General features: G+C 42.6%; 1 long non-coding RNA gene across 5 annotated transcripts in view; it reads right to left on the reverse strand.

Moving 5' to 3' along the window:
- Window positions 1-17,143, reverse strand: part of LOC144684306 (uncharacterized) — a 245,606-nt gene that overhangs the window by 185,448 nt on the left and 43,015 nt on the right. Inside the window, exon 3 of one of the 5 annotated variants that reach the window (XR_013577479.1) lies at window positions 5,667-6,205. The exons of the other annotated variants lie outside the window; for them this stretch is intronic. This is a non-coding gene — a long non-coding RNA (uncharacterized LOC144684306). Of the gene's footprint in view, window positions 1-5,666; window positions 6,206-17,143 lie in introns of those variants that run through there. 5 annotated transcript variants of the gene reach the window in all.

Below are 17,143 nucleotides of genomic sequence, written 5' to 3' on the forward strand. Positions count from 1 at the left end.
AGTGCAGAGGAGGTTTACAAGTATGTTGCCAGGGTTAGAAAAGTGTAGCTATGAGGAGAGATTGGATAGGTTGGGGTTATTTTCCTTAGAACAAAGAAGGCTGAGAGGTGACTTGATTGAGGTGTACAAAATTATGAGGGGAATAGATAGAGTGGACAGGATAAAATTGTTTCCCTTGGTGGAGAATTCTAGAACCCGGGGACATAGATTCAAGATAAGTGGCAGAAGGTGTAGGGGGGACATGAGGAAGAACTTTTTTATGCAGAGGGTAGTGGGTGTCTGGAATTCGCTGCCCAAGTTGGTGGTTGAGGCAGAAACTTTAAACTCTTTTAAAAAGTACCTGGATCTGCACCTTAAGTGCTGTAAGCTGCAGGGCTATGGGCCGGTGGTATTAGAAAGGGCACCTGGGTGTCCTCGGGCTGGCATGGACAAGGTGGGCTAAATGGCCTCCTTCTGTGCTGTAACTTTTCTATGGTTCTATGGTTCCAGTGGGGTTGGCACGGGCTTGCCGCCAATTGTGCACCATCCCCCTAAGGTGCCTCCCCCCCGCCCCGCTCAACACCCAAAACTAAAAATAACTGAATTTCTAGCCCTGTTGAGTCAACACTACTGGCATAGAGTTTTGCTGGTCAGCAGTGCATATTGAAAATTCAGTTTGTACTGTGCATGATATTCCAATCATTTAATAAAGTGCGTCCAAATTTCCAATATGCACTGGCAGCGGGAAAGTCTCCCAACCAGCAGCATGGATTTACATGATTGATCTGCAATCTGAAACAGGATGGATCTCAATACCATTGCAGTTTCCCTCAACAGGAGCTTTGTTGCATCTGGTTAAATAGTAAGCAAAAATGGGACAGTAGAAAGTTTCATTACAACAGGAAGTTTTGCTATTGTAGGCTCACTAAGACTGTTCATTGTAGTTGGATTTTGTTTAAATAGAAACTAAATGTTGTTTAAATCTTTTCACACATTAACCATCAGTGGGGATATTTTATTGCAGTCATTTTTTTAAAAAATAGAGATTTATGACAGTGATCACAAGACAGTAATTTCAGAATGCCATAAAAGCTACAGAATGTTTTCTTCTTGAAGTTCACAATGTGATTTATGGCGTCAGTGTCTGCTTGATTCAATTGGCAGCACTCTCACTTCTAAATCAGTATTATGTGAGTTCAAGGTCCATTTCACAGACTAAGCAATATAAGGTGGTAGTCCAGTGCCGTACTGAGGGAATGCTACATAATCAGAGATGCTCTCTCTCCGACAAGATATTGCACAGAGGCCTTGTTTGCCTGCAATAAGTGTTGGGGGACATTTACTATGTTAAATTCACTATGTAAATGCAAGTTGTTATTACAGCAGTTTAGGTGGATGTTAATGCCATGGCACTATTTAAAAGAGAGCAGGGGTTAGTTGATGTCTGGGTCAACATTCAAAAAGGATTAATTGGTCAACTATCTCAGTACTATTTGTAATACCTTCCCATGTACAAAATGGTTGCTCATGACAAAGTGATTGCAATTTAAAGCATTGTATGTGAAATGTTTTGGAGCATTCTGAAAGACATGATAAGATGCTATATAAATACAAGTTTCCAGGTGAGATTACTGCTCTGAAAGCACTCCCCCCGTAAGCTCTTTAAAATGTAGCTTTACAATTACACTCAACAGTCCTTTGGGATACCTCTGACTTATACAAAGTGATATTCTAATTGAAAGGTTCATACCATGCCTTAAGCCACGAGCCTAAGTTCTTTATAGCAATCAGGTTAGTTATAATCTTAAAATGACTCCCTGCTACAGCATATTATTCCGCTTAAGTTTTATACTGGGGTAAGTGGATTGGTTTTGTCTAATTTTCATGCTTGAAGCTGCTGTACAGTGCACAATTTTAGTGGTCCCATGCCATTAAAACAAGAATGCATCCACATGTGGCATAATGCAGGCCTTGACAAATAACCTAAAACTAATTTCCAGGAATTGTGCATCCAGTATGGATATTACACCGTGGGCAGAACTTTCCCAGGCTGTTGGAGGCGGGTTCAGGGCGAGCTGGGTGGGAAAGTCACGGAAACTGAAATGAGGTCGAGATCCCGATGTTATCCCACCTCCTTCCAGCTTTTTTTGAAGCGGCATTGAAGGCAAGAGGAGCACTTCCTTGGATCTGTCAGGTGAGTAATTAAGAAGTTTTTGAGGTTGTTAAGAAGACAATTATGAGCAGCTTTAGCCCCAAATCCTGAATTTTCCAGCCATGGAACCTGTTTGCTGACCTCTCAGCAACTTACCAGTGAATGCACAGAGGGAAGAGCTTCTTCAGTGAAACCAACAAGCTGGGAAGGCTTTGATCAATTACGCTGAAGAGCTCCAGCCACAGCCATTGTGAGACTGCTGCTCATAGCAATTCTTCTCTCAGAGAGTGCTTTCGCTGCTCGTCAGGCAATTGCCAGCTTCTTGGAAGACATTTCACCTGTCAAGCACTTCATTCACCTTAAGCTGCATTTCCCTGCTGCCAGCCTCCACATTGGCATGGGAGCAGCTTATGTAGCTCCACCTTACACCTCTGCTGAGGATCTGGAGCAGAGCCTTCACCATTACCAATAGCTCCAGCAGCAGCAGGAACAAGCTGCCCTCTCTTCATCTGCATGTCACTCCATTGGGAAGATGGGATAGACACCAAGATCTAGCTGGAAGGAAGTAAGGCCTCCAACACAGGCAGAGGATCAGCTCTCTCGATGTGTCTGAGCACCAGTGCCTCAGGTGGCTCAGCCTCTCAAGGCAGATTGTTGTTGTCAAAGAATAAATCAGCAACTGCAGGTTACTTCAGGAAAAGGTACAATATATTTAGCGCTAAACAGTACAATGGCCATTGGGAGCAGGTCACAATAAATCTGCTCAACGATAAAGCGTTCAACAAGCAATATTTATACAGTGGCTCCAGCATATTCATACAGTGATCCTATTAGCTTGAGTGATCTTATTAACTTGCCCTTCTTTATTCTCTTATAATTATATCTGTTAGCTAATAGATTTTGTTTATCCATACAGTTTCTTGATTGTCCCCTATCTCTTCTAACAATGTACTATTCATTCCATGAGACAACATCTGATCCTTTTTATCTGAGTCATAGTCATGTAACAATCAGGTAGTTATACATCAACCGTTATCAGTGCATGCAGTTATATCTCATAATAGGTCAGGTAATCGGTAAGTTAACTAAGTAATTACATCAGATGCAAGACAGACAGTTTACAAGACATGTTGCATCAAATTAGAATACAATCAACAGCCTACAAGACATAGAATACAAAGAACAGGGAAGTTAAAAAAACAAGCTGGCCACCATACTTATGTAATTAATCACGCACAAAGTTCATTTTATTACCCTACCTCTCCCTGGACCATGACCCCACCACAGAACATCAGGCCATTGTTTCCAGGACTGTCACTGACCTCATCTCCTCTGGAGATCTTCCTCCCACAGCTTCCAACTTGATAGTCGCCCAACCTCAGACGGCCCGCTTCTACCTCCTACCCAAAATCCACAAACAGAACTGTCCTGGCAGACCGATCGTGTCAGCCTGTTCCTGCCCCACGGAACTCATTTCTCGTTATCTTGACTCCTTTCTCTCTCCCCTTGTCCAGTCCCTTCCCACCTACATCCGTGATTCCTTTGACACCTTACGTCACATCAACAATTTCCAGTTCCCTGGCCCCAACCGCTTCCTCTTCACCATGGATGTCCAATCCCTCTACACCTCCATCCCCCACCAGGATGGTCTGAGGGCCCTTAGCTTCTTCCTTGAACAGAGGCCCAACAATCCCCATCCACCACTACTCTCCTCCGTCTGGCTGAACTTGTTCTCACACTGAACAATTTCTCCTTTAACTCCTCTCACTTCCTCCAAATAAAAGGTGTGGCTATGGGTACCCGCATGGGCCCCAGCTATGCCTGTCTCTTTATGGGGTATGTGGAACATTCCTTGTTCCAGTCCTACTCCGGCCCCCTCCCACAACTCTTTCTCCGGTACATCGATGATTATTTCGGTGCTGCTTCATGCTCTCGTCGGGACCTGGAAAAATTTATTAATTTTGCTTCCAATCTCCACCCCTCCATCATTTTCACATGGTCCATCTCTGACACTTCTCTTCCCTTCCTTGACCTCTCTGTCTCAATTTCTGATGATAGACTGTCCACCAATATCCATTACAAGCCTACCGACTCCCACAGCTACCTCAACTACAGCTCCTCACACCCCGCTTCCTGTAAAGACTCCATCCCATTCTCTCAGTTCCTTCGCCTCCGTTGCATCTGTTCTGATGACGCTACCTTCAAAAACAGCTCCTCTGACATGTCCTCCTTCTTCCTTAACCGAGGTTTTCCATCCACGGTCGTTGACAGGGCCCTCAACCGTGTCCGGCCCATATCCTGCGCATCCTCCCTCACACCTTCTCCTCCTTCCCAGAAACATGATAGGGTCCCCCTTGTCCTCACTTATCACCCCACCAGCCTCCGCATTCAAAGGATCATCCTCCGCCATTTCCGCCAACTCCAGCATGATGCCACCACCAAACACGTCTTCCCTTCACCCCCCCGATGGCATTCCGTAGGGATCATTCCCTCCGGGACACCCTGGTCCACTCCTCCATCACCCCCTACTCCTCAACCCCCACCTATGGCACCTCCCATGCCCACTCAGAAGATGCAACACCTGCCCCTTCACTTCCTCTCTCCTCACCGTCCAAGGGCCCAAACACTCCTTTCAAGTGAAGCAGCATTTCACTTGCATTTCCCCTAACTTAGTCTACTGCATTCGTTGCTCCCAATGCGGTCTCCTCTACATTGGTGAGACCAAACGCAAACTGGGCGACCGTTTTGCAGAACACCTGCGGTCTATCCGCAAGAAAGACCCAAACCTCCCTGTCGCTTGCCATTTTAACACTCCACCCTGTTCTCTTGCCCACATGTCTGTCCTTGGCTTGCTGCATTGTTCCAGTGAAGCCTAACGCAAACTGGAGGAACAGCACCTCATCTTCCGACTAGGCACTTTACAGCCTTCCGGGCTGAATATTGAATTCAACAACTTTAGATCTTAAACTCCCCCTCCCCCCATCCCCACCCCGTTTCTCCCCCCCCCCACCTTTTTTTTCAATAATTTATATAGATTCTTCTTTCCCCACCTATTTCCATTATTTTTAAATCTAAAACTAAAACCTTGTTAGTCTTTCCACCCAACCCCCACTAGAGCTGTACCTTGAGTGTCCTGTCTTCCATTCTTAATTAGCACTTTTCTTAGACAAATATCACCACCTTCAACACCTCTTTGATCCTTTTGTCTGTGACATCTTTTGATTATCTGCTCCTATCACTGCTTGCTTATCTCCACAATCACCACACCCTCAACTTCTCTCTCCCCCCCCGCCCCCCAACCTTAAACCAGCTTATATTTCACCCCTCTCCTAACTATGCTTCAGTTCTGCCGAAGGGCCGTGAAGGCTCGAAACGTTAACTGATTTCTTCTCCACCGATGCTGCCAGACCTGCTGAGTTTTTCCAGGTAATTCTGTTTTTGTTTTGGATTTCCAGCATCCGCAGTAGCTTTTAGCTTTTTGTTTTTATTCATTTTATTCTGGCTGTGCTCTAAGAATACTTTCCTGGTTTTCCCACAAAGCTTACAATTTCATTTTAACATTTATCTGCACGCACATAAGGTACAAGTTAAATCTAGTCAGAACATTTCATGACTTCCTCCTTTGTGTCTGTTGTGGGTTTTGGTAGGCAATGGGACAACTGACTATTTTCTTAGCTTACTTTCCCTTACCTCTCTATTTCCTATCCTGAAATATTTTCTTTCTCATTATTGACACCTGTAGCCCATGCTACAGGACCTCCCTCCCAGTGGAACAAGTGGGTATGCATTGCCAGTGGCCGACAAGCTGCCTTTCACTAGAGAGCCATCCCCAACCTGTGGCTCTTGTCCAGTTGTGTGCTCTCTTCTCCAAGAGACCACACTGCTAATGCTGACGTCTTCAGCCACTTCTATCCATGATTGCTTCGCTGGAGAGGTTGTCCTCTTCCTCCCATCTTTGGTAAAGCTCACCTCATTCCACCCCCTCAGATCCATCAGTAGCACCTCCAAGTAAGAATGAGAGACCAGTAGAGAAGCCTTCCCCGGCCTCCTCTCCATTCCTGTGGTTGCTGCAGCCTTAAAAATGCAAGCGGTAGTGATGTTTTCTCAAACATGCCCTGGTCTCTTTAATCAGAAATCCTTAGTTTAACAGAATGGACATGGCATCCCGTCCATCCTTAATTGGACAGAGATCCCAGAGAAGAGATGACAATTGGTTTGCCCTGGTAAAGAGCAACTGTTGGTCACACTGTTCAGAGTTTTGGGTTCTGGGCCGTTCTGGCAGGGACTAGGATAGTAAAATTCTGCCCTAAATGCCTATTAATGGGAATCCTTTGAATTCAATGTCTGTCTCAAATGGATGATTGTAGGTCAAGCATCATCTATAGAGAGAGGAGTATAGGGTTAATGTTTCACTTCCAAATTTTTATTTCAGATTTCCAGCATCTGCAGTATTTTTCTTTTTGGCATCATACTGTGTTTTTTATCCAGCAGTACATCTCCAGCTGCCTCATGTGCACTGCGTCAGACAGTTTATCCCTCTTTTCATTCAATATATATCTTTCCTTTAAACCTTCTGGGGGTCCTTCATTCTTGGTTTCTTTTATTTAACAATCTGTCTCATATCCATCAATCACACAATGTCCTGTGAAACTCTGCAGCTCTTTACATTTAACAGCAATGAACAGGGTATCACACACAGATTTTCACATTACTAAGTATCTCAACAGATTATGTTCTGTAAAGTTATATTTAGAAGCTGTGAAGAGGGATTAGAAGCATAGATATCTACAATCTCTATGTTATAAAAAGGATACTGAAATAGTACCAAAGAGGTCTACTAGGACAATAACAGAACTTAGAGGTAATACCTATCAAGAAAAATTGAACTGATTGGGACTCTTTAGAAAAGAGAAGACTGAGGAATGACCTGACAGAGGTACTTTAGGTTATGAAAGGGTTGATGTGGTAAATGTAGAGGAGACATTTCCCCTTGAGGGGGAGAGAAGAACTAGGGACCATGAATATAAAATAGTCACTAATAAATCTAACAGGGAATTCAGGAGAAGCTAAGGTGGAACTTGTTATCACAAGGCGTGGTTAGGCCAACTAGCCAGATTTGACGGGAAGCTGGATAGACACATGACAGAAATAGGTATTGAAGGATGCATTAATGAACATAGATGAAGAATGGTGGGAGGAGGCTCATGTGGAACTTTAACATCAGCATGGCCCTGTTGGGTGAATTACCTTTCTCTGTAAATACTATATAATACAATGAAGGCACTAGCTTTGAATCTTAGTAGTTTATCTCTTAAGTGACAACTAAAACTGACACTGGCAGATACTAGAATGTAATTATTATATTTCTCACAATTTCATCTGGTGGAATATCCCTGCATCTGAGGAAAGAAGAAACAGGCACTGATCCAGCGGAAAATGCCTATTGGATTATGTGTCCTAGAGTGCACTTCATACACTGCTGATGTAATCTACTCTGCTGCTGTATTCAGTGAAATTACAGATCCAGCACAGTAATGTATGCGCAATGCATGACCATCAGTGTTCCTCACCTATATCAATCATTATGCAAGCAGGATTGATGATTGAAATGCATCAAAGTACAGGGAGCTGAATTCAAAGGATATTAATTTATTGTATTAAAGCTATATAAAAAGGTTTTTAAAAAATATGACAAGTCATAATTATTAACTGAGTAATAAAATGCTGACATAGAATATACATAATGGCTAAAGGAATTGCATACAAGTTATTTTTTCCACAATTTGAATAATAGCATTGGGTTGTCCTGGTGTCCTGGCCAAATTCCTTGCTTGACCAATATTAGCTTTAAAAAATTGATTATTAACTTTATGGCTTTTATAGGATGTTGCTGATGCAGAATGGTGCTATGTTTGCCTACATAACACCTGGCCAACCACCCATGTTCTACCCTCTTTAAACCTGAGGTTATCCAAAACTCTGCGCCCTGTGTCTTAACTGGCACCAAGCCCCATTCATCCATCATCCCTGTGCTCACTGACCTACATTAGCTCCTGGACATACAAAGTCTTGATTCTAAATCCCTCCAAGGCCTTGCCTCTCCCTATCCCTGTAATCTCCTCCAGCACCACAGCTCTCCAAGATATTTGCATTCATCTAATTCTGGCCTCTTGACATCATCAATTTTAATTGTTCTACTTTTGATAGCTGTGCCTTTGGTTGCCTAGGCTCCAATCTCTGGGATTTTCTCCCTATACCTCTCCACCTCATTTCCCCCCTTTTAGACACTCCTTAAAAACTATCTCATTGATCAAGCTTTTGGTCATCTAACCTAATATCTCCTTATGTGTCTTGGTGCCATATTTTGTTTCTATAATGCTCCTGTGAGGCAACTTGGGACGTTTTCTTATGTTCAAGGTGATATACAAATATAAGTTGTTTTTGTTGTCTTTTTTTTTGTTGTTTTTAGTTTCAGCAGGTCTAGTAGGGTGTTTGTTCTGACAATGTGGTTTTCCACACCTGCACTGCCATTATGTCTTCCTTTTCCTTAACAGACAATATTTCCCCCAAGTGGCTGATAGAGCCCTTGGCCATGTTCATTCCATTTCCTGCACTCCTGCACTTACCTCTTCACCCCTCCTCCCAGAAAAATGATAGGGTTCTCCTTGTCCTCATCTTCCATCCCACCAGTCTCCTCATTCACTGGTTCACCCCCTCTATTTCTGCTACCTCCAACATGATGCCACCACTAAACATATCTCCACCTCCCCTTTCAGCATTCCAAAGGGACCATTCACTCTGCAACACCCTGGTCGCGACTCGTCAATGACCCACAACAACCACTCCCCTTCTCACGGCACCTTCCCACACAAGTGCAGGAGATTCAACCTTTTACCTCCTCTCTTCCCACCATCCAAGGTACCAAAAACTCCTCCCTTGTAAAACAGCAATTTGCTGTACTTCTTTCAGTTTTGTATACTGTATTCACTGCTCACCACGCAGTCTTTTCTACATTGGGGAAACCAAACTCAGATTGGGTGACTGCTTTTTGAAACACCTCTGTTCAGTCCATAAGTGTGACCCCAGCTTCTGATTGTCTGTCATTTTTATTCTCTACCCCATTCTCACTCTGGCCATCTCTTTCCTCAGCCTCTGATACTGTTCCCAAGATGCTCAACTAAGCTTGAGGAACAGCACCTCATCTTTTATTAGGCACTTTACACCCTCCCAGATTCAACATTGAGTTCAACATTTTCAGATCAAAACTCTGCCCCCAATTCTTTTTTGAATGTTTTGTTTCTCTGCAGTCGTTGTTGATGATTCTGCTTTCCTCATTTACATCTCCTCTAAACCCATCTTTTGTTTTCTTACTTGCCCCATTAGCAGTGCTCTGTGAATGAATTTCTTCCCTTAACTCTGTTTCTCTCTCCACAGATGCTGCCAGACATGCTGAGCATCTTCAGCATTTTATGTTTCTATTGTCTCAATTAGTGTTCAGCTGTAGCTTGGTAGGAGCATTACATGAAAACTCAGGAAGGGCAAAGCAAGAGAAGAAACAAGCTGAGAATTCTAGTTAGGTTCAGGTAAACTGAATTCAATTGAACAGTGAAATTAGAGACCATTTATTAAATATGCATTATCCAAAAAAACAAAACTAGGCAGAGGATATAGGGCATATGATGGGCAAAATTCAGATGTTTCTAAGAATTATATGAAATCAGGAGTGTGGGGAGAGTAAGGTAAGAGGATAGGGTTTAAATGGGGTTAAGAGCAAAGAATGGTACATTAATATAGAAAGACTTTGGTTTAGCATGTCAAAGAATCTTACAGCACAGATGGAGGCCATTTGATCACATCATCCCTGTATCAGCTCTTTGAAAGAACTGTTCAAATTATTCCAACACCCCAGCCTTTCCCCATAACCCTGCAAATTATTCAAGTACATGTCCAATTGTCTTTAATGTTCCTATGAAATCTGATTCCTCCACATTTTCAAGTGGTGTGGAGAGGTCTCAACAACCCTTTATCTGAAGGAATCCTCCTCACTTCCCCTTTAATTCTTTCCAGAATTATTTTAAACCTACCACTTCTGGTTACCAACCCAATTGCTATTGGATATAGTTTCTTCCTATTTGGTCAATCAAAAGCCCTCATAATTTTGAATATCTCTCTATTTGGTCTCTCCTTAATCAGCTCTACTAAAAGAGAACAATCTCAGCTTCTCCAATCTCTCCACGTAAGTGAGGTCCCTTATCCTTGGTATCATCTTGATAAACATCCTCTCTGCCCTCTCCAGGCCCATGATAGCCTTTCTAAAGAGTGGTGTCCAGGATTGCACCAGCCTCCAGTGGAAGATTTGCAAAGGCTTAGCATGACATTGTTATTTTTATATTCACTTGCATTATTTAGAGTGCCAAATATCCCATACGATTTGTTAATCATCCTCCCAACTTGCCCTGTCACCTTAAAAGATTTGTGAATATGCATCTCCAAGTCCCAGTGCTCTTGCACCCCTTTAAATTAAGTTTTAAGCTTGCTACTATAATATTCACTGCCAAGTTTTGTATCATGCATGATCCTCAAGTATACCCAGGGCCAGGTCATTTATATATAAAACAATAAAAACAATGGTCCTAATACTAATTCCTGGGAGACCCCACTGTATTCTTCTTTCCAGTCAGAGAAACTGTTCACCACTGTATTACTTTCTACATTCCAATGCTAGACTGCTTTGCTTTTTTCCCCCATTTACTTCCTGTTCTTTCTACACTATTCTTTGTTCTCTTTGCTGCCCCTGTCCCTGTCAGGTATTCCGTGGGAAGAATTTTCAGGTTGGCAAGTGGGGGCGGGGCCCGCTCGCCGATGTGTAAAATGACGCGCGGTGACGTCGGGCGGGCATCACAACGTCACTGCGCGTCATTTAGATTTTCAGTTAAGGCCTGTTAAAAACGAATTGAACTAATAAAATGAGCTGCCCATCCAACCTTAAGGTTGTTGGGCAGGTGAAGAGCCTTCACATTTTTCACGGAATCTCATCCATGGACGGGATGAGGTTTCATGAAGTGTTTAAAAATTCAATAAAAATTTTTTAAAAATTCATTGACATGTCCCAACTCATGTGACACTGTCACATGAGGGGACATGTTTTAGAAGTTTTTAATTTCTTTATTTAGATGTTTAAAACTTAAACTAATCTCCCTATGGCACCTGTGTGCCTCAGGGAGATTTCTGCATTCTTTCACGCGTATGCACGAAAGAACGCAGGCTCCAACTCAGGGAAATAACCCCCCTCCCCCCCGCCCCCCACCTGCACAGGGAACGCTCAGCGCTTCCAGGAGCGTGTCACGCTGGGCAGGCCTTAATTGGCACACCCACGTAAAATGGCAGTGCGGACCCAATCTGGGGTGCCGATCAGGTTCGCGCCCGCTCCCACCCGCTCCCGCACAACTCACCCGATGGGGGGATAATTCTGCCCAGTAATTTTTATAGATTACATTAGTAGGAGCATACGACATGAGTACATAAACATAGACCAGGGTTTTACAGCCCCTCCCACCCAGTGGGGTATTACAGTCCCACCAAACTGAATGGAGATTTAAATGGCTCGCCACGTCCGCTGGGGGGGGTGCAGGCTGCGGCGGGGCAGTAACACCCTGGCCATAGTTTCTTTTCAGACCTAGGATAACTCCTCCCATGATTCATGTGGTTCTTGTTTGCATTTTATCTTTTAAAATGGTTTTTTTACACTTTAATATCTTGAGAAGCTATTCCATATTTTTGCTAATATGCTTGCGAAAGAAGCAAGATTGAAAGACTTAGGTGATGAGTCAGCGCCTATAAAGAGGGCACCAAAACACAGTTGGAAACAGTGCAGAGAGGACAAATGAAAGCAATGGTTAGATTGGATGACATCAAAGTTAGATTTTAAATGGCTTATCAACTGTAGATAGAAGGGAAACTGAGAAAGCATTTAAAATAAATATACGTTATTGATGTTTTACATCAAACCATTTTGGCTCTGAAGCCTACGTCACACTGTCGAATGTTCAAAGCTCTCATATCACCTTAATTTTACGTTAGTTGTTAATGCTGATGCAATTTGGAAAGAATCAATAGAAATTTTCTGTGTATTTAACCATAACTCTTGTTGCTGAAGGTGCCCGTTGAAATTCCAGGCCGGTTTCACCACACAAAAGAAAACAACAGCAAATGAACAACTCATTTCCTGTATGCTTGCTTCTGTTCCAGCTGCCTGTTTCCTGCTGGCTCAGTCAAGCTGAGCTATTGATAAAAGGGGAGTCAATGAAGGCATTTAACCATCAAATCGCTAAATGTTGACTTGCTCAGTGTTGTTTCATGTACTGATTGATAGACCTCCTGTGGTATAACCCAGTAAGTCAGCGGTTAGACTGTTACAGAGGTTGTACAGATTTCCATTGAACAAGTTTGAAAAAGAGTGAAGCAAATGTTTTTTTGAACTGGTTCCTGGATAATAAACTCAATATTTTCCTTTCTGACTACAGGCAGGTGAATAACTTTTTACCTCTCATTTACCACACTTAGAAGAAAGTGAGAAAAAATGTGCATTTATGTAGCACCCTTTACGATTTTCCAAAGTATTTTACAGCCAATGAAATATTATTGAAGTGTCATCACTGTTTTAATGTAGGAAAATGTGACTGATAATATGCCCATAGCAAAAGCCCACAAATACAATGAAATAAATGCCAGATGTTTTTGCAATCTTAGTTGAGGGATAGGGAAGGCAGGATACCAGGAGAACTTCCCTGCTTCTCCTGGACTAGTGCAAGAGAATTTTTTCCATTGGGCAGACAGCGGGTGGGATCAGCCTTAACTGAACCTGCTTGGCGGGAGGTTGACGGGCTCGGATCGGTTACTTGTTGCATAGAAGAGCAGGATAAAACAGAAGACTGCAGGCAAGGAGTAGGACATTGGCTGTTAAAGTTTGTGAAGTATTCTAAAGGGTTACAGCAGCTATATTTCTTTATGTCAGAACTTTAAATGGTATGAAGTAAACTCTGGTTGTGTTCTTACAGAAATCAAGTAAGAGATTGCTAACATTCCAGCTCTAGTATTTTGTGTTTCTGTGGACTTCCTTTATTTTTCTTATGTGTCACCGGGGCCCAGCTGCTATCTCCACCAGTGACCTGAGTGGGGAAGTAGCTTTTGCAGCAGGTGAAGCTCACGAGGCGCTACTTGACGTTCACATGGAGGAACTAAAGCAGATAAAAGCATTCTATTCTATAAAATTAGCACCTGTCACTCTGATGCCAAAAGACCAATTGATTAACAAATCAGCAGCATCAGTCAGCGACCAGAAACTTGCTAACTTTTTAATGGCTTTTAAGAAAAGATCGTGAAACAAAAAAATTGCCAGCATGCAAATCAAGTCAGTAACCACACCCAGACATGACTAACAGCACACAAAAATAGTCAACACACAATCAAACATGACTACTGAATATATCTTTTCCCCCTTGTAAGCTAAAATACCTTACTTTAAATTAAACCATCATAAGCAACAAACATATGTACATCAAATCATTTCTTAGAGTTCAGCCTGTCCATTTTCCCTTAATACAGAAATAGTCTTCGAGATATGAAGGTTGTTGATGATGTTGCTGAGATCTACGAACTTGAGGTGGTGATTCTGTACGATCAGCTTGATGAGGCAGTTAAACAACATCGTAGTCACTCATTGGAAAAGGAAATGTATCCTCACTATCACTGGCCTTGAAACATCCTGGTCTGCTCACCATCAAGCATCTCATGTTCCGCTTTATCTTGTCATCCAACAAAGTGCTTGATCAGCTTTGGTCCGGATGAAAATAATGTGAGCTTATGGTCACAATTTGGTTGTTTGATATGAATCCAAACTCCAACTTCAAATCGTGGTTTCCTTGCACATGTTCACTTGTTGAAATATGCTTTTGCTTTACTTTGTTACTTTGCAATTTCTCCTGCTTTAACCTGACATTCTTGTTGGATGGTGTGAGTCAGTGCATGCCAAAGTTATGAGTTCGGCTGTTCTTTCCTGTCAGGTGGTGTAGGGTGGATCAATGTGTGTGAAGTAAGATATGAATAGATTGTTCAAATGTTTTCCCCTCTGAAAGGCTAGCTTTCAGTCTGTCCTTGATTATACTGTTGTATCGTTCGATGCCACCATTCGATTGCAGGTTGTATCGCGATTTTCAGATGGTGGTGAATTCTGTAGCTTGCTAAGAACTCCATGAACTGACTGGAAACAAACTGCGGTCCACTGTCTGTAGTGAAAGTCTCCAGCAAACCCCATTTTTTAAACAACTTGCTGTGGTAATCTGAGGTGCAATACGCCTTTAAAAGAATGTGAGCAGATTGACCATGTGATTGTATAACCCAATTGCTGTGTAGCGCAGGGCTGCAATATTAAGTGTAGGTTAGAGTAGGGTCTGGTTGGAGAAACACACATCATGTTAGTGCTCTGTTATCTGTGTAAATGAACAGTATGTGCTTCATCTTATATTGGTCTCTGCGTCTAAAGTATATTGTTGCCAACTTACCAGCCGTTAGATAGGTGTGCACCCGTGTTCGCGAGCAAAGTGACCCAACTGTAGAACATAACAACTGGCGACGAGCAGTCAACGACACCAAGGAAAGCCACAAAAACTCAACTGAAGTGAATCAGCTGTGCCTTGCAGGTGATTGTAAGTACAGCCCTCACCATAATCGTCGAAGTTATCTCCCTCCAGTATGCCACAATTTGGCCACATTGAACCGTTTGATCAGACCACCAACAATTGTAACATTATATCGAACATCTCACATTTTTCCTTTTGGCCAACAACATATCAGGGGAGGAGAAGAGGCGGGCAATCCTCTTATTGACATGTGGTAGTAAAACATACAGCCTAATTCATCGTCTAACGGCACCAAACACCCCAGATTCCAAGAGCTTTGATGAGTTGGTGAATCTTGTGAAAAGCCATTTTCAGTCAAAACCCGCGGTAACAACGCAGCGTTTTAAATTCAATTCGAGGTGTCGCGCCCCTGGAGAGACTGTTGTTTGCTATGTAGCAGCCTTAAAGCAACTGACAGAGCACTGAGTTCTGGGCATCGATTAATGATATGTTGAGACCGATTAATGTGTGGCATTAATGAAGACTCCATTCAAAAAAGGTTGTTGTCAGAAACAAGTTTAGATTTCAGCAAGGGGCTGGAGTTGGCGCTCGCAATGAAGACACGGTCAGGGATTCAGAAGCAATCAAGGGAGCACAAAATGGCGTTGTCCTTCACATCGGGAGGGAAACACCGGTTAGAAATGGCGCGGAAGTGCAGGGCTCTGCAGAAAGGTGGGAAACAGCCACCATTAACAGACCAGCAAAAAGCAATGGATTTACAGATAAAATCCTGATTAATAATGGCAGAAATGGAACAAGACAGCCTACAAACGAACAGCAATTTAAAAGAACCGAGTGTTTCTACTGACATCGCAATGGGCACGTTATGCGATGTTGTAAAGACAGATTGAGACAAAATTTCAAACAAAAAGGCAGAAATCGTGAAATTCACATAATAGAGGAACCAGAAGAAAGAGAGTCAGATATTTACTTGCTATACAGCTTAAAAATGGGTAAAACAGAGCCAATCTATGTGAGAGTGGAAGTCAACTGGAAACCCATCCGAATGGGGGTGGATACAAGGGCATCCACGACAGTTATAGGGGAACATACCTTCAAATATCTGAATGGAGGAGACCATGCACTAAAGCTGGAAAATACAGATGCTAAATTAAAGACGTATAATGGCGAAGGCATACGAGTGAGAGGTATATGCAAGGTTCCAGTACAGAATGTAAGCCAGTCTGCTAATCTACCCCTACTGGTGATAGCAGAGGACCGAGTATCCTAGGAAGAAACTGGTTAAGATAGGTCAATCTTGAGAGACTACTGAAATCTCAATGAGAAGCAGGAAATGTTGCTCTTTGGGAAAAGGAGCATGTAAAAACTCAACAAAAGGAACTTGTAGAGCTGATGCTTCAGGACGAAGTTCGAGTTGAAGTCTGTAACCTCCAAAAAGAAAAGGAAAACCTCCTGATGGGCTTTCACATGTTGCAAGATTCCCTCAGATCCTAATTTGTACCACTAAAAAGATATGAGGAAGAACGGGAAGAATTCAGCATATCTCTGGCCGAGATGAAGAATCAATTAGCCAAGAAAGCACAACAATACTTAATTCTTCGGGAAGCAACTAACAAATATAAAAAAGAAATAGAAGAGCTGAAGAATCAGCTATGTGAAAGCCAAGAAGTTTTAAAAATAGAGTCCCCTGAGTTTTCAAAGGAGCTACAGATGAGGAAGTGCTGGAAGACTCAACCACTGAGTTCACTCATGTTGAGTTCACACCTGAGCCTAGTCTGGCCAATAGGGAAATTGAAAAGGAATCCGAGATTAAAGTCAGTGCTGCCAAGAAGAAAATCCATCAAAAGAAGACACATAGAAAGAAAAAGCGGAATTACTAACAAGTTCCCGGAATTTTTTTTTAAATACAACAGGCAGCTGATCATTCCGTGTTGAATTTAGCCTCGCCCAACATCCTGATTCTCAAAACCTGCCTGAAGGTTGCCCTTCATATTGTTGAACTTGGAGGGGAAGTGCAGAAGGAGTTCAGGCGGTGGGGCCCAAAAGAGAATGAAAACATTCCCGTTGGAGTCTACACCACAGATAGAAGCAACTCTCCTTGCTTTGGAAGTTGCTGTAGGATCCATTGAGCCTAAGAGAGTTGAAGAGACAAACTTACAGGTTCCTACTGGGGAGCCTAGTGGACAGATAACTCCTGAGAGGGAGGCCTTAAATAAACCATCTGAAGTTGTAGAACTACAACGGCCGACATGTTTGAAGAAGCCTCCAGAGAGACTGAATTTGTAAATATTTATTTCTGTAAATAGTTAATATATTATAAAGATTATAAATTGTACTTTCAAGTAAAGGGGGAGGGATGTGGTAATCTAAGGTG

Source organism: Cetorhinus maximus, chromosome 9, assembly GCF_964194155.1.
Source record: "Cetorhinus maximus chromosome 9, sCetMax3.hap1.1, whole genome shotgun sequence".
Classification (NCBI taxonomy): Eukaryota; Metazoa; Chordata; class Chondrichthyes; order Lamniformes; family Cetorhinidae; genus Cetorhinus; species Cetorhinus maximus.